Below are 19,525 nucleotides of genomic sequence, written 5' to 3'. Positions count from 1 at the left end.
ACCCAGTGCAAGTCACACACGTGGGATCTGGTAATGACCACGACCATCAAGAATGATGAGGAAAGCTAAACCAAACATTCCATAGCTTGATTGCTACACTGACAGCTTCCAGCCACCAGTGTATATAGTGCCCTCCTTAAATTCTTCAGTAATTACTTACAATAGACATTCTCAACAATGGTTTTCAGACTGCCCAGGGTGTGGGAAATTATTTAAAACAAACAAAAATCACTTAAGTAATTTACTTCAAGTTTTTGTTTTTCACCTAAGGACTGAAAAGGGAGAAAAACAGGAAAATAAGATTTTCAAAAAGATGACTGATTATCATACAACCTTTCATACAAGTTATTTAATTGAACATCAAAACTGCCCTTTTGGATACTAGTGAAACTCCGAAATATGTGAACTTGTTGAATCTATGGATAATTGTATCTGGTCATTTAGTATTAAAGATTTTGAAAAGATAATGCTGATTTACTCAATGAAGAAAGGTGTGATATCCATGACAGAGCCAAGTTTCTTAGACACGAGACTGCTAGCACCAACATTCAAGGAATCTTTCTTCCAGAGTGAGAGATGAAAATGTCTGGTTGCCCAATTAAGGCTGCTTTACGCCTGGCTCTGTATTAGACGTATTTTCTGCTTTATGGCTTTGCATCACTCTTGGAAAATTCAAGAATTCAAATTTACCTTAATCACAGGCACTTACTAGATTTTTAAAAAATGTTTTGCATAAAGACACATCCAGGAATTGTACAACAGCACAATAAGGTTCACATTATCATTTGCTAGTAATACCTAATGTGTAATAAGTGCTTTACAATTTTCAAAGCAAAACATATATACTACTTTAATTCTTAAACATTTCTAATACCACTGGTGTTTTTATACAGATACGAAAAACCATGACACTTATCCTCAAGAAGCTTAAGAAAGAGATAACAAGCTAGAGAATCAATACGTAGAAGAAAGTAATAGCTGCCATTTCCGTGTGCCGGGCCTATGCTAAGAACTTCACTATATCTGTCATTTAGTCTTCATATTGGTAATATCCACCTCGCTTTACATACACGAGGATACAATGGAAAGAGCCAACCAAATAAGGGCAAGGACTTTATCACGGTCACCGTCATACTCCCACGCCTTATACAGCCGGTCCATGACAAGTATGTGTCACACTCAAGGTGTTCAGAGAGTCCGGACATGTGTGTCTGACTGACTTCAGCTCATGCTCATTCATCCATTCATCCATTCAGCCAATTTCCGCTCAGTGCCTCCAATGTGCCACTCTGGGTGTAGGAATACAGCAGTGAACATACAGACCCCAAGTTCTGGGTCTTGGGGCTTCTAATCTAGTACTCCTAATCAGAATATTATGTTCCCTTCCAAACATTCTGCACTAAGAATGTGGGACTGTCAGGCAATACAGGCTGAACAGAAACTCAGGCCGCTCTCCTTCCACATCTATCTCCCACGACCTCCCAACCGCCCACAACTGGACACAGAGGAGTGACCTCTCCTGCTCTAAGTAGAGGGTAAGAGTGGTAGGAGAAACGTTTTACCTTTCAGACAATCTGTAAGTACACAGGGAGAAGGGAGAGGAAAACCTAGAGGGGGCAACGGGAGTGGGAGGGGGGTGTCGATAAAGCTAAATCCAAAGGCAGACGTCTTCCAGGCAAAGCTGATTAACCTAGAGCCTAGAGGTAACCTCTATTTCACTTTAATTTTTAATTTGACTTGAAATGAATTGAAGTTGAACAATAAAGTTCCCTGAGATTAGAAAAAAGTATCCCCTTTACAAATATAAACACTTCAAGGAAGAAGAGACAATTCTCCCTGCATTGCCTTTTCCTATAGACTAGACGGCCTTCAGAAATCGTACCAGTACTATGTTCTTTTACTGATTTAACAAGCGCTCACTGGGGACCTGTGTGAGGGAGAAGGACAGGAAAGCGACAAGTGGCTAAGCCAGTCTTTCCATGGGCAATCAGTCTACCAGGTGAGACAAACGCTAGTCACAGTAATGACATACATGATGCAGCAGAAGAGGATACAAAGCTCATTCTCCCGTGTTATTCCGTAACTATTTACTGTCTTCCATCTCGGAAGATGAGAAACTACTCGAGGCAAGACGTAATTTTTTTCCCATATGTTCAATATTAACATAATTTAAAAGAATATTAAGAGTATATACTGTGTTAAAAGTCAAATTAGGCCCCATGATCAAAGGACATTTACTTTTGTTAATAAAAAATATTTAATTACTGAAATTCTTGACCAAAATCATAAAAGATTAGTGTTTTCCTATGTCTGTTTTAGGATTTTATAGAATTTTACACGATGGGCTCACTTGCCAGAACCAACTGGTGGGAGGCCAGGCTTCACTGAGTGTCATCAAAGTGACGCGTACACATGTATTTTCTGATTCAAACACAGAAATACACCACCAACAACAAATGGTGCAAAAACTGGAAGCCCCACATGTAAAAGGGCATTCAAAAACCCTATGAACTATTTTCCACATGTCTAGACTAAATCAGGTTTTAATAAACAAAAGAGCTACTTAGATGGTTCTTTTGAAACACTTTACAAAAATGAAATTCATAATTTTTCCTTCAAACTTTAAAAAGTAGATTTGAATCCTTAGATTTGCCCTTTTTTATTTGATTATTTAAATTTGGGTTTTAAAAATAGTGTCCTATATCAATTTTCAGCTGGAAAAACTGCTAATACATGAACTTTTTAAACACACACCTAAATAGGCAGGTCGAAACTAAAGTCCTACTTGCAAAAAAATCTTGCTCTGTTGATAATAAGACTACAGTTTACAAGCCAAAAATCACTAAGATACATAAGACTTAAAAGACAAGAAAATAACACAGGGAAAAGCAAGAAGTGGTAAAGGAAATCATTCCTTCCACTCAGTGGAGAAATCAGAACTACAATGAAGATATAGACGTTTCTCCAGATTAATCTAAAGACAAAACTAGATTTTTGACGCTCAGCAATCTAAGATAAGTCAGGTATTCTCAGCTCCATGTTTTAGGGGACCAATATATAATCACCACTTTTAATCAGGATAGAAACACTAATAATTTCACTAAGATACTTGATTTCCATAAATAGCAAAAACAAATAGGGGGAGGGCAGGAGCAGGAGAGAAATCTTATAATGAAATTATCTTACAAATAAACCATAAAGTAATACCGTAGAAGAGCCACATTACAGTTCTTTAATCAGCTTGTTGACTTTAGAATGAAGAAATCCTGGCATGTGCTTAGTCGTCCCACAAGTATTTTAAAATCAATTATATGTTAGGTACTGGGTATACAAAAGTAAAGTAGTTCACTGCCTAAAGAAACAAAAAAGTATGTAAACAGATAACTACAGAACAATGTAAATAAGTCAACCAAGTGATGAGGGAACAGAAACAAAGATATACCTGTGAGAGCCTGAGAAAATGTCTCAAGGAATTGACATGTGGGCCATCTCTTTAGGGATAACTAGCATCTATTTTTTTCAAAATAGAGAGTATGTATGTGGGGCGGGAGGAAAAGGGGGGTGAGAGGGAATATACCAAGGGTAAACCTAAAAACTTAAATCAGCAAATAAGTGAAATAGCAATTTAATGAAAACAAACTTTTCCCTAAAAGGACACAGGAACTAGCATCAGAAGACTTGCATTCAAAACCCAGTCCTGCCATTTACTGTTTTCTTAAGTCAATCTCTATGACTTCCTTTCATCATCCTAAAGTTGTACCATAAAATGCTTTAAAAGTATTAAAGAATCTCAATACACGAAAATGCAAAAATAAATTAATGCTTAGAACACTAAAATTTCGAGATCAAAATATTGGCTTATCATTCCCTATTGCATGTATGCCGTATATACAAACAGCCAATCTTTTATGGCCTATAAAAATTTCTCAAATGTAAACCCATTGTGAACCATGCAAAAGTTCTATTTTCTATATAATTGTCACCTATACAATCCATAGAATACAAAACAAGCCTACAACATCCCCAGAATCAACAAGTAACAAAAGTTTAATGAAACCAGCTTTATACTTAACTGTCTCCCTAATGGGAAATTAAAGCAGCAACTGTACATCTGTGTCTCTGTTCCTCTCATCGTGGTTTAACTGACAGGAAGCAGAGAACAGATATGGCATACAAATGCCAAGTATTTCCTGCCTTCTCTGCTACATCTTTATGTCTTGTTTTATAAATAGTCCAATAGTTTGTGAAAATGTATCAAAATATGGTAGCAGTAACATAACACGAATGGTGAAAAGCGTTTATGAAAACAGAGCAAATAAGGTATTTTGAGGTTGGGATCTGAGTTCATTATGGTGCACACACTCATTATTATAGTTTAATGAAGAATTGTTCTTAGTCAATACCTTCCAAATTAAGACCTGAAGACCACGATGACTGAGTTTTAAAAAAAAAAAAAAATCAAATGCCTGAACAATAAAATTAACCCTGAAACTATTTTTTATCCAGCTGGTTAAAGAAATAACACTTGACCACTTAGATATATGACACCCTCAAACCCCTCCCCTTACCTCTTAAAAAAGATAAGTACCATTAAAAAAAAGAAGAAAAAGCCTTCAAACAACTGACTCAAAACAAAGCAGTACAGACACCGTGTTTCCCCAAAAATAAGACCTAGCCGGACCATCAGCTCTAACGCGTCTTTTGGAGCAAAAAGTACTTATATTAATTTTTGCTCCAAAAGACGCGTTAGAGCTGGTTGTCCAGTTAGGTCTTATTTTCGGGGAAACACGGTAGCTGGCCTCTTGGATCTTTGGTCATTTTTTTACCAGGGCTTCTTGTAAGCACTCTTCGGATTATGTGTGCCCTCCCCCACAACCAAACTATCCCTGCCGTTGCCCACTTCCCAAAACTTGGCTCACATTATTTACTCACTTATGTTCAACTATCAACTATACACAAACCAAATCAAACTCCATTCTCAAAAGATGAATAAGTCATGGGATGTAATATACGGCATGGTGACTATAGTCAATAATATTGTAATAAATATTGAAAAGTTACTGAGAGTAAATCTTAAAAGGTCTCATCACAAGAAAACAATTTTTGTAGCTTTGTATGGTGACAGATGGTAAGTAGACTTATTGGGATCATTTCCCAGTGTATACAAATATTGAATCATTAGGTTACACATTTAAAACTAATATAATGTTACATGTCAATTATACATCAATAAAAAATAAAAGTAAATTTAAAATTTTTTCATTAAAAAAAAACTTTCAAGATGAATTCTTACTATTTTAAGTCATTTTTTAAAATGTATTTTTTATTAGTTTCATGTGTACATACTTGAAGTCATTTTAAGCAATCTTCCAAATTAATTACAATTAAAACAGAGGTGCTTGCTTTTCATCATGCCTAGCTGCCTCCCAAACTAATAATTCTCAAAAATCATTTCATCACTCATATGCCTCAGACTTTATGAAAGCTTGGGAACAAAGCAGCCAGTCTCCATTCATCCTGCTCAATTCTTACTTAAAGCTATACACACACTAGCACAATTACAATTTCACCTGGCTTCAGTGCTATTATTTATTATTCCCGTCTAAGCCAATGTCCAAAATGACTCAGTATTTTAAGGCACATGAGCCCATCTTGAGCTTCCTGCAACCTCTCTTTTTCATACAGAACTTAATATACACTTAACAGTCAGCTTTAAGCATGGCACCATGTGACTAAAGTAAGTAACATTTCTTAAATAAGTAGCCTGGAAAACAATTTTATTTTTACCCAATATTTTTCAATGGAAGCATCCAGTTCATTCATTCTTTTCAAGAGTGGAAGTTCTTACTAGTGCCGTCCTAGCATATCTTTCGTACACTTCGGCTCTTACATGGATACATTACTTCCATTGTCTCAGGAGTTAGAGAACCAGCACCTTCTCAACAACCAAACGTGCTAACAATGGCGTGCAACTGTTTTATTCTTCCGGGCGATGGGTATGACACCTTCCTCTCAGTTTATTCCTAAGACTAACAGGTTCTAAATTATCCTCTAACAATACACAAATTTGTCTCTGATCCGCAGATCAAAGGCTCAAATATAACGTCCAGTTTAGAAAGTTCAATCGAAGAACATTTTGATAAAATGATTTACACAACAAATCTTGTTTCTAAATACAAACTGTTTCACACTGTCTCTCAAACTAAAACACACAAATCATTAATTCCAATAATTATTCTAATTTAAATCGAAAATCTTCCCAATATTTTTCCTTATGCTTTAACATGTAAGTATGTATGTTTTGTGTGGTGTGTTTTAAACTTTACTGAAACAGTATCAGGTTGTATATATTCTTCCAGCATACTTTAACAAGTTTCTTTAAGACAAAATTTTGAATAAACACAACAGTTGTTTGGAAAGGAAATAAACAAACATTCTCTCGAACTTAGTGCTTAGAAAAACAGTACGAAAGACAATGATCAGCCTTCCATTATAAGAAGAGAAATAGCTAAGATGCACAACGCAGCCTATTTCAACAATGCCTCTCACAAAAAATGTTCCGACTTCCTGCAAAACATAGAAAGTCCACCTTAGGGACGCCACGTGTGAAGATCTTAATTAAACAAGAGGCCTGGGGGCCTACAATCTCTTTCTAATTGGCCTAAAAGGAGCCGCCTCTACCCCACCACTGACCCAGTGATGGTCCCATCAGCGTGAATATGTTCTAAATTGCTATAAGAAAATCTCTGTGTTGTTTTAGAAACTCACTTCTTTAATTCATTCTGAAACAAAATAATATACACCAATTCAAACTTCTCACAATTAAGCAAAACACAACAGGAAAATGTAAATCAGAAAATGCCTCACGAGGAATTGCGTCTGTGGGAAGAAGGGAAGAACTGGAAGCCCATCAAAATGACTGAAACCACCGCCCACTCCTTTTACTGGGAAAATTAAACTCAAAAGTTACTGCACAGAAATCCCTTAGGATGGAATAGAAACCAGTAACTGCTATCTTCCACCTTGTAATTTCCCTTTTCTTAATCACAAAGTCACCACCTAAATGGAAATATCAAGGTTCAGAGTGACACTTTCACTTTCTTTGAGAAATGCTGATTTCCCTATTAGGCACCAAAAATAGAAAAGTACTGTGTAAGAGCTTATACGTATTTAACATAAACTTTAATAAAATTATATTTCTGTCACATAATCGAGTGGAGGCACCATCATTTATTTAACCAATCCCTATTTTTGGACATTTGGATTATTTCCAATGTTGCACTATTACAGTGATTCTCAAAATGTAATTCTCAGGCCCACAGAGGATCCAGAAAACTTCTCTGGGAACTCATGAGGTCAAAACTATTTTCATAGTAAGACTATGGCAGTATTTGCCTTTTTCACCATGCTGACATTTCTACTCAGGGTGCAAAAGCAAAGGTTAGTGCCTTTGCATCTGTGTCACCAAAACATACTAGTCATTGTATTCTTTACCACTAGGCACTCACATTTTTAAGAAAGCAGTTTCACTTTTCTTTTCTTAAATCTCAACCATTAAATGCATTTTCCCCCCTTTCTTCCGCCTCCCTGTCCCACTCTGGCTCAAGCCATTGTTTCTCAGTCTAGTTGTGTAGGACACAGCCCCCTGGCCCAAGCTAGTATTATGAGCCTTGCCCCCCACCCCCCACCCCGCTTGACCGCAGCCCAGCTCCAGGGAGAGCCGTTGTTCACAATCTTACTGTGGAGGGCGCAGCTCACTGGCCCATGTGGGAATTGAACCAGTGACTCCGGTGTTAGGAACACGGTGCTCCAACCGCCTGAGCCACAGGGCCAGCCTGAAATACATATTTTTAATATTCTCAGTGACAAAGTGGGATGTATGAACTACTTCTGTTAAATACTAAAATAGAATGGCTATCTTGAGGAAAAGCACAAACACTCTTGTTTGAGTTGTGAGCTAAACTGGCTGTTTTTTTCATGGAGTACCATGTTTACTTGAAAGGACTACTTATTATTCAGAATTGGATATTTAGCCGACATTTTCTCAAAAATAAATAAAGTGAGCCCGTCACTTCAAGGGAAACAACAGCATCTGTCACCAATGATATGTAACTTTTCAACTAAAAAATCAGAATTTTGAAAAACCTGTGTCCAGTACTTTGAGCTTGTTAGCTTTCTAATACTTAAAAAACTTTTCTGATATCATTGGTGTGATACTTGAAAATGTGATTTTTAAAAATACATCAACATTTGGAATACACAAATGACCAATGAATGAATGATACTACAAAATCTTCTTAGGTAAAAGATTAATTCATTCAAAGTACAAGACAGATCAACGGACTTGACTGTTAACAGAAGACAGAGTTCACAGACAGGGTTTCAGGCCCTTTACTAACCTTTAAGGAACTAGCATTTCATGAGTTTTGGTGTAAAATCCAAGAAGAAATCCACAATTATGAAAAGTGGCTATTAAAATACATCTCCCTTTCCAACCACACATCTGTGTGAAGCGAAATTTTCGTCACATTTTTCAGCCAAAGCAGGGATTACAACAGATTTCATGCAGAAACGGCATGAGAATCTAGCTATCTCTAGTTAACCCAAAGATTAAAAGGATTTGCACTCCTCCCAATACAGTTTTTGTTTTGGTAAACATAGTTTTGTTTTATAAAAGTAATTGTTAACGTGCAACAAGTTTATTTTTTAATAAATTCATGTATTAATATTTTTAAATTTTGTTTTAATTTCTAACGTTGGTAAATATTGATAAATGTTAACCCACATGAACAAAAGTTCTTTGGCTCCTCAATAATTTTTAAGAATATAAGGAAGACATAAAATTTGAGAACATTTAAGAGTATAAAGTTTGAGAACTGCTACACTATTACAACCAGTGGCTAAAATATCCTGACAGTTAAATTTTTGTTCCCATCCTTAAATTTTCCTTAGGATAGAGCCCTATACCTGGGATTATCATATCAAAGGGTAGGTACATTTTCAAAACATGATACAGGCCAACTGCCCTCCAGAAGATTTTTTCAGTTTACACTGCTATCAAATAGAATGTGTGCATGCACATTTATTTAATGGCATTTTCACCCAACCCACAGTACTTCATTTAACTTTTGTTAATACGATGGGCAAAAAAACTTAATTTGTATTCATTTAATTTGTATTCCTTTATTAGCAAGTTTAATATTTTAATATTAAATATAAGTTAAACACAAGTATAACTATAATTACATCAAAATATTATACAATGTAATACTACATTATAATAATTAAACATAACTAGTAATATCCTCCCCAATCTTAGTGAATTTTGCTATTCTTTGTGGAAGGAACTTGGAGGCACAAATAAATAAATGGTAAAGGTGATCATTTACGATTTTCCTCACTGGGAAAAAACCTTCAAACTAATGTTTTTATTCTAAATGTTTTGGTATAGAACACATTAATTTTAAAAACATATTTAATTAATGTAAAACTCTACTCTGCTTTATTATCAATGTGACAAAGGACTAAATTAAATGCTAAAAGTACCAATGATCTATTAAATTGTCCGATCTTGGGCAAGTTACTTAACCATAGTTTTCTAAATAAAATTTAAGGATGGGGAAAAAAGACTTATCTGCAAGAACAGTATTTATTTTAAACCACTAGTTGCAACAGCTCAGCACTGTTTTGCTGTCAGGATCCCTTTATACCCTTAAACATTATTGAGGACCAAAAAGAGCTTTTGTTTCCATGTATTATATTTATCAATGTATAAGTTCTTTACAAGTACAGACTATTATTAACTAAACGACCTTATTATAGTTATCAATATATAAGTTCTTTTCAAGTATAGGCTATTATTATTTATTAAATGACCTTAAAAGGGTGCTTTCTCAGAATAGTATATGAAATAGAAAACTCTCTGGGATACATTTATTGCCTTGGTTAAAATAAAGCTGTTAAAAGTGTAAGTTCTAGTATGCGTTCTTCACCTTAGTAGATCACATAGAGCACTTGGAAAACCACTAACTTATCTGTAATTTCCTCTAATCGCTGTGTATAGTATAATAATTTTAAAATAAAAGTGAATTACTACAGTATATGTATATAATTTATGAGTAAAGTTCTATCTTTTGTTCACTGCTATATCCTCCAGCATCCAGAATAATGCCTAGCAGATAATAATTGTTGAATATGTATATATCAATAAATCATACAGGGTGAAAGGAATATAATAAAAATTCAGAAGACCCCTGAACTACACGACTGATAAGAATCCTTCCAACTATAAAATCCTATGACTTCTACTTCCACTTGTTCTCCTTTTCCCTGCCACTATTTGTACATACATTGTGGGAAATAGCTCAGAAAAGAGAGCCAAGAGATGATTATGAAAGCAAAAACCTGGATTAAGATCTATGTTTTCACTTTTTACAGCAATTTTCACATTTACATTATTAAATTTTGGAAGCCTTACATAAAGAGTCCACATCAAGAGTATAACCAAAAAAAAAATCACTAAAGGTACAGTAATTGCTATGCTACTGTTATAATAAGAATTTTAAAGAAGCAGTTTGAAACACTGATTGTGTCAATAAATCTGGTGAGATACAAAAGTCTAACTTGGGGTATTAGCTAGTTAAAAGTTTATCAATGTCAATTATTACTGTATCCATTGTGTTTTATAAATCTCTGATCTAAAATGTTTTTGAGTATTCGAATGTGGGATGATTCTAAAGACTAAACTAAATTATTTCTGGCAAACCGTAACTCCAACTTGTCAATTGTCCCCACTGGAAGTTACCCATCAGAAGCACGCCTACAGCCATCCTGTTAGTTACGACGCACAGACTTACATAACTTGTTGTGAATCAAGGTAATCCCTTTCACTGACATCGGCAGTTAACATTTTTTTACTGACAGAGTTTATTCACCATTTTTAAAATCAATTTCTACCTCTCATCAAACATTATTTCTATTATTTATAAATGTGGGGCAAAAATAAACTACCCCGTATACAGCAAAATTTATTATGAACTAGTTCGACCAAAGAGAAAAGAATATATTCTCATACCCATCACCCAGCTTTACATTAACATTTTACCATATTTTGTTTCAGATTCTCAAGAGGAAAAAAGTCATATATAGATAAAGCCTCCTATATATCCCCCTCCAATATCATTTTATCCCTCCTCTATCCTAAAATTGATGTTGCCCGTCTGTGCACATTTTCATACCTTTACTATGTATATATCAACAACAGTATTGTTATGTATTAAATACATAATCGGAACTGCATAGTATCTATTCTGTTCTTTAAATTTTATTCAAAATATTTGAAATAACTGAATACCAGTTAATAAATGACACTCTAAACTGTTTAGTTACATACTGATGTCTGCAACTTACCCTGAAATGCATCAAGTGCCCATGTGCTGAGGGTTCTGGAGGATGTTTAACCCCCAGGCCAACGCACCGTAAGATGCTGAATGTGTGTAAACAGGCCTCAATGGCAGGCGTCTGCTCCCAGGAAAAGTAATGAAGAACTCAAATCGTCTCAAACTACCCGTTCTCTCCCTTCTCTTTGTAAACTCTTCACATACCTCAATGCGGTGACACTGCCCTACAGAACTCCTGAACGTATGTTCCAGGAACCATGTCCAGGAATATTCCCAAACTGGAAATAATCCAATGCCATCAAGAGACAATATATACATTCTGTATAGACAAATGATGGAACACAATACTGCAATTAAAATTAAAATCAATTTCACAGAGTTGAATGAAAGAAGTTACCACAGAATCTATATGGTGTGATTCCACTTACATAAAAGTTCAAAAGCCAGGACAGTAGTTATTTTAAAAGAGAAACAAACACAGGCAGAGTGGGGGACTTCTAACATAACAGCCATGCTCTAGTTCCTAACCTAAGTTGTCATGTCAAGGGTAAGCACTTTATATTTAAAATATGTGTTTTATACACTCCCTAGATGTTCATTTCAGTTTTAAAGAAAACAGGATGATGAATTGTTCCATTACAACACCACGCTTCCATTTAGTATTTTGAAATAAAAAATAGAAGCACATAAACTGGCAGTTATTAAATCTATACCTCATTATAGTTTTACTATAAAAATGTTTAGTTTCACTGTTTATAGGACTATTTGAAAACAGAAAATAACCAAATTTCTTTTTTTTCTTTTTTTAAGATTTTTATTATAAATATAGCTAACATACGTTATATAAGTTTCAGGGGTACACCATAGTTATTCAACATTTATATACGTAAATGACCACCATGATTAAGTCCAGCAGCCATCTGACACCGTACACGCTATCACAGTATTACTGACTGTATTTCCCATGCTGTGCATTACATCCCTATGACTGACTTGTTTTGTACCTGGAAATTTGGACCTCTTATTCCCCTACACACCTTTCCTCCCTTGTAAAAATTTCCAATTAGTTGACATTCGATATTATTTTATATTAATTTAAGATGTAGAGCATATGGTTAGACATTTATATAAGTGATCCCCCGACTAGTCTAGAACCCACCTGGCACTATACGTTATTACCGTATTATTGCCTATATTCCCTGTGCTTTACTTTACATCCCTGTGACTATTTTGTAACTACCAGTTTGTACTTCTTAATCCCTTCCCCTTTTACACCCTACTACCCAAGCCCCTCCCATCTATCACCCCAACAAATCTAGTGCCCCTGTGACACCATACAGTTACAACATTATTGACTATATTCCTCTGCTGTCCCCTACAGCCCCATAACTACAGGACAACCAAGCTGTACTTCTTAATCCCTTCCCCTTTTTTCACCCACAGCCCCAACTTCCCTCCCATGTAGCAACAACCATCGAAATGTTCTCAGTATCTATGAGTCTGTTTCTGTTTTTGTTAATTTTGTTCTTTAGATTCCACATATAAGCGAAATCACACTGCATCTGTCTTTCTCTGTCTGACACTCCACTCAGCACAGTACCCTCCAGGTCCATCCATGCCACCGCAGATGGCAAGAAGCCATTCCCTGCCATGGCCGAGCAATATTCCACTGCATATATGCACCACCTCCTCTTTATCCATTTTTCCATCAATAGACACCCAGGCTGCCTCCACATTTTGGCCACTGTAAACAATGCTGCAATGAAGATATGGGTGCACTGGTCCCCTTGCAGTAGCGTTTTGGGTTTCTTCGGATACATACACAGAAGTGGGATTATTGGGTAATTCTTTGCCTCTCATTATAGCCTTTGTCATAAAGTCTATTTTGTCGGGTTTAAGTATTGCTATCCCAGTTTTTTTCTTTCGTTCCTATTTTCATGAAATATTTTTTCCATCTCTTCACTTTCTATCTGTGTGTGTCTTTCCATCTGAAGTGAGTCTCTTGTAGGCAGCATATGTAAGGGTTTTGTTTCCTTAGCCATTCAGTCCTCCTATGTCTTCTGATTGGAGCATTTAATCCATTTACATTGAAAATAATTACCGATGGATATGTAGCTATTGCCAATATAACCGAATTTCATTAGATTGTGTAAGTTGTACCACACAACTCTGCACAAACACAACCATCACTATGTGACTGCGTGTCCATCACACAGATAACCAACTTTAATTTACATCATATAAAGTCACACTGGCTCCTGCTACCTTGAAGAAAGAACTTCTAATATACTCGTACAGGGTAGAAGACAGGACAAGATCCAAGAAAACACAAATTATAAAAAACAAAAGTGGTTGCTTCGGGACAGTAGGACTGAAAATGAGAAAGGGTAGAGGGTGGTGCTTTTCTGCACAGGCTCTTCCATTAGATTCTGAATAATGTACACATACCATCACTTCAGCAACTTTTTAATAAAAAAAATTTTTAATCTTCATGCAAACTCCAGAAGGCATTCATGTTGTTTATAGTTGCTTTTTTTCATGCTGGCAATCAATCTCAGGCTGTATGTTATGGAGATAAGAAAGACCTGATAACGTACCGCTCAGCAATTAAAGGCAAATGAAAGAAGAGTTCTGAATTCCTACAGGGGGAAGAGAATGAAGGGGAAGAAAAAATGAAAGGAAAAGTTTAGGAAGAGTTTTCTGATGATGAGGATAGTGTTGATTCAGACATTTATATTAATAACCGGAAGAGAGGGAATCAAAACATTTCTACACAGGAATTTGTACAAAGCTCAGCTGTATAATTTTTCCCTTTGCCAACAAAGCAAACAGCCATACGAGTTATTTTTCCATGACTGGTGGGATGCCTAGACGTTTGTAGTATAGATCAACAGTCACCTTTACTATAGTACACAGCTCACCAGACAAGACACAAAGGTAAAAGTGACACAAAACTTTCTCTTTAGTAGGTTCTCCACACTAATGGGAGAAAAAGATTGTTCCAATAGCTGAGAACTGCTTTAATCATTTGAGTTGACTCAATAACATTACTGATTTAATTTACCACCATAGATATGAAGCAGCTCAAGCAATGGAGCAAAATACTCTGGTGGAAATACAACTCATGGAAGTAATAATTACTTTCAGACCACTCACCAGGTAGGACTCTTCTTCCCATCCCTACAACAGTCTGTGAACACTTTTGTCCCAATAGATGGGATGTGATGTAAGGCAAAGTCTACAAGGTTGGACAATTAAGTTCGCGAACTCATCCTAGAAAAGTGCTACATACCTCACTGCTGACTATCACTACGGTCACCTTCCAAGTACTCCCCATGGGAAGCTATGCACCGATGCGAGCGCCTAGTCCACCCTTCAAAGCAATTCTGGAACTCTTTTTCTGGAATGGCCATCAGAACTGTCGTCGTATTACCCTTGATATTCTGAATATCATCAAAATGTCTTCCTTTCAATATTTCCTTTATCTTCAGGTAAAGAGAAAAGTCATTGGGGGCCAGACCAGGTGAGTAGGGAGGGGGTTCCAATACAGTTATTTGTTCACTGGCTAAAAACTCCCTCACAGACAGTGCCATGTGAGCTGGTGCATTGTCATGATACAAGAGCTGTGAATTGTTGGCGAAAAGTTCAGGTCGTCTAACTTTTTCACGCAGCCTTTTCAGCACTTCCAAATAGTAAACTTGGTTAACTGTTTGTCCAGTTGGTACAAATTCATAATGAATAATCAATCCCTCTGATATCACAAAAGGTTAGCAACATTGTTGTAACAAGTTCGCGAACTTAACTGTCAGACCTCGTACACATACACGTATGCAATTAGTGATGTAAATGCCCAAAGAAACGTCTAAAGTCATATCCAAGCATCACATGGAAAAAAAATAAATACTCCCTCCCACACTCAAACAATTACAAATAATAATAGTGTATTTCCCAGGAGAGAAGGTTTTCAAAAACTGCAAATGCTACCCTAAATCAGGAAGTGAATCATTTTTCCTAGAACCCCAAGATAAGAGAACAGAGAGAGACATCATAAAACAGCAAATGGAACTAAAAAGAACTAACACTGGAAGAGTGATGGCTCACTAAGAGATACAGAATAGGCTAATTACATTGGGAAAACAAAAATAATTAGCTTTAATTATATATTGTGGTCGATATGGCAGTGGGTTGGGAAACGGGAGGGAGCAAAGCAGAATTAGAGAAGAGGAAAGAGGGAAAGCCACAAAGGTGAACAGCACAGTGAAAAATGGAATAAAGGAATAACTGGGACAGGGAGGGGAGGCTAAGTAAGTTCTAATATTGATAATAAACTACTACAGTCACTTTCCTTAGTTACTAGGGACTGTGGGCTTCAAAATATTGTTTAAAAATTCAAATATTAAAATGCTACAAAACTGACTAATGGCCCTTCCTAAACCCAGAAACGCTTTTTCTTAACGTGTGTCCTATAAGCACCGATCTCACAATCATCTAGGGTACTTATTAAAAATGCAGATGGATAAGCCAAACTCTAGGTCTAATGAATCAGAATCCCTTGAAGCCAGCTGTCTACTACACTAAAGGCTGAAAATTACTGCTTTAAAATGTATATCAACAGGTAGGTGTTTTTCTTTGAATGGTTACCATGTGCAGGCACCAGATGGAGATGAAGTTGCGGGCCACGTGTTTTTTAAGGATTTGTCACCTCTAACTTTAGCAGGACCTGCCCAACTCAGTACAGGAGCCAAGGGTTTTAATGCAGCAAATAATAATTGCCTATTTATCTGAGCTTGGTACTTTGTCAAAGTTTGAAAAAGACAGAGAAATAGAAGAAAACACCTCTGATCGCAAAGAGCTCATCTTCTGATTCTTACTGAAGACACTTCTTAACCTGGGCAAATGCGACTCATTCAATACTCATGATTCCTGAAGATCAATCAACGTTCCTGACTGTTTTAGATCTCAGCCATCTTTCATCGCTAGCCTGTATGTACCCAAATTTAACTTCCCAGACGTCTGCTTCTCTGCTTACTTCCCTTGTGTTGCTAAGTCCTGGTTTCCCAGTAAGAACCTAAGTTTGGAGGATGGAGCCCATTTTTTCTCGCCTTCTGTGCCGTTTGTGGCTTAGGGCAACGAGACCACACTGTGGAAAACCTGATATTGAACTGGGTTAGAAGACTTGGAAATTTAGGAGATTCGACAGTTACATGCAAAGTAATAATAAAAAAATCCAAATTTCAGATTTAAAGAAAGGCAGATCTAAAGTAAATTTCAACCAACCCAACAAAACACATCAAAAAGTTAATAGACAAGGATTGTGTATTCCCCAGAAGATTCTAAAACTGCCTGGTATGTACAGTAAATTCTCAAAGGAGGAGAGTAGGTATGACCAATGGAATGAGATTACTAATTATGGGAAGGTTAAATTCAAGATAAAAACCTCCAGATTTTGTAAACTCATATGCAAAGTGTTATCACACACACACGCGATACATACACTTTACTCGAATAGAACAAGGCATCATATAAAACAGTAATTGCCCTCCAAAAAGAATATATGAGGTAAAATTAAAGTAGAAATCAACCTATCTTTGTATCTAGAAGTTCAAAGCAAATTTCCAACTTCTTGTATTTCCATCTCCCCCAGGCCCATCTTAAAGAAGCAATGCCAAAAACTATGCTCCAACTATGAAAAAAATTCTAATAGCAAAAAAAAGCTGTTGTAGAAATTAAATGTATCATCTTCTCTCTGATGTAAAAGGAAAGTAGCTTGAACACATTTTCAAAATCATTGGTTCATTTGTTTGGTTGCACCTTATCACCAAAATGACCACCGAGGAACTTAATTGAGATTTATTTACTCTGAAGGAAATACAGACCATGTCACACAAAGCGTCGCTTGTTGGGGTGGATGGACGAGAGTGGGCAGCTGCCACTAAGCACGGCACACCCCTGAGCAAGTACCAGGGCAGCTTTGGGCCCCAGTCTTCATCTATAAGGTGAGGCAGTGGGACGTCTTCAGTCTTCTTCAGCGCTAAAGCTGTGTAAAATGGTGATTCTAAGTTCAATTCTGAGGACTCAGTTTACACTTATATTCAACCTTCTGCAATGAAGAGTGGGAAGGGGACTACTACCTACTAAGTCTTACTGGCTTTCCCTGGCTTCCATGCTTTCTTCTTCCTCCCTTCTCCTACAAGCCCCACTTCAGTCTTCTTTACAGACCGGGAGTAAGACACTGAAATATATGACCAAGCATCTCTTATTGAAATTGTACCAGCATCTTAATTTAAGGAAACTAAATTCTTCTATTTCTCTTTAATAAATAAAATCTTAATTACTTGCTTATTTGTGTGCCCCCCGAGTTTTCTCTTACAGGTCACTGGCTTTTAAAAACTGAAAAAAAAAAAAATTCATTTTAAGACAGAAAAGCTTCATTAGATTTTTCACAGACCAGACTAGAATATGCCTCTGCTTACTCCAAAGGCTGACTAAACCTGCAATCTGCATGCAAAGATGATAGCAAATGGCTCAGAGTAAAACGTCTGCTCTGCCTTTCTTATAAGACCACAAAATTGACCCGTTAATATCAACAATCTTTCCAAAAGATTAAGATGAGGGCCTTTGTATCTTCCCTTTCATATGACGGGCCTTGAAGCACTTAGAAAATTAGTAACAGCAAATTCCCAAAAAATTAGCTAAATATCATCATAGTCAATAATAAATGACTTGACAAATTATTCATAACCATTGCACATTCTAATTTTACTTTCATTCAAATTTTAGTTTCATAAATAACTTTCGTAAGTAAAATACTGTTGCATCCAGCTTCTCAGCGCACCCAGAACTGGAAGACACACCAGCATATAGACTTGCCAAACTCTCACAATTTCAATAATGACAAATATTTCAGGAAAAGACTGAACAATCTTTCTTTCACAAAAGGTATTACTTTTTAAAATTTAAAACAAGCTAATTTAAGAACACTAGTATAAAAGGAAGGCCAGTCCTCTTTACTTTTTCTTTTTACACAAATTGAAATACTGTGTGTTTCCTTAGAGGCTGGTTATGCCTCTAAGATTGTTACTCAGAACAAGTTCCAGGGTGAATTATAAAACTTTATTTTTTTCCTAATAATAAATCAATCATTCTGGTCTTTCTTCCTCATTATTTAATAGTCACTTTTACTTGTTATCTAAATGACTGCTCATTCTACTTAAAATTTCTATTTAGTTTTTAAAATTAGTGTTTAGTATCATTCAATTAACTTTAAAAAAAGAAAAAACAAAAAGCTAGAACAGTCAAAGGGCAACACCTATGACTAAATGTCCCCAAACTTCCCCTTAACTAAAATGCCAAAACAAAACAATTGCTCCTGAATATTTTTCTTAACACTCATATCACACAAGAATAGCATAGTTTACTTAATTGTAACTTCTGGCTACCCCCCAAATATAATTCGATTTTTTAAAATTAAAATTTGACTTAGTTTGTTTTGTGATGTAAAAAAGAAAGAAAAATCTCCTTTATTCTCAAGTCATATAGGAAAACAAAATCACACAAAACATAAAAAATACTTTACCAAGAAGATCTAAAACTTTCCAGAATCTGAATGCTTTGTTTCCCCGTAGTAGTTAAGTGCAATCAGGCATGTGACTGACTACACACATTTTTTTCAGAGACTTAAAGAACACATTCAGCCATGTTCTTCGACAGGTAAAGAACCACCTTCCGTTTACCAGCTCAGGAAACAGCCAGAAGCAAACACCCCAAATCATAACAAGTTACCTTCAAATATTCTCATTCTCTTCAGATACTGTCCTTTGGGCTTGAAAATAAAAAGCAATCCGGCAAGTTTTATGCTGTTAAAATGGCTCCTGTAGATTAGGGAAGTGGTGTCTGTGCTTCAGCTTATGAGTCATACATGAAACTAAGTGTTTCTAAGGAGGCACGCCCATGTTGCTGTGGACCCAATTATTCTGCTAGGTCAAACATGCAAATCACAGGTAAAGCGGGGAGAGTACGGAGAAGGGAGTGGGGGAGCCACAGGGCAAGATCCACCTTGATTACACCATTACTCCGGGCATGTTAATTACCATCATTTAAAAGTAACAATGAAATACAATGAGAAT

General features: G+C 36.1%; 1 protein-coding gene across 3 annotated transcripts in view; it reads right to left on the bottom strand.

Annotated features, from left to right (window-relative positions):
- The window catches only part of ELF1 (E74 like ETS transcription factor 1), a 97,994-nt gene that overhangs the window by 56,349 nt on the left and 22,120 nt on the right, over nucleotides 1–19,525 (bottom strand). Inside the window, exon 1 of one of the 3 annotated variants that reach the window (XM_019755283.2) lies at nucleotides 19,182–19,330. The exons of 1 other annotated variant lie outside the window; for it this stretch is intronic. The gene's annotated coding sequence lies outside the window, so the exon portion shown is untranslated. Of the gene's footprint in view, nucleotides 1–7,739; nucleotides 7,762–19,181; nucleotides 19,331–19,525 lie in introns of those variants that run through there. One more of the 3 variants, XM_074329344.1, reaches the window with a different exon arrangement.

This window comes from Rhinolophus sinicus, linkage group LG04, assembly GCF_036562045.2.
Source record: "Rhinolophus sinicus isolate RSC01 linkage group LG04, ASM3656204v1, whole genome shotgun sequence".
Taxonomy (NCBI): domain Eukaryota; kingdom Metazoa; phylum Chordata; class Mammalia; order Chiroptera; family Rhinolophidae; genus Rhinolophus; species Rhinolophus sinicus.
This window is presented reverse-complemented; position numbering and strand designations above follow the sequence as displayed.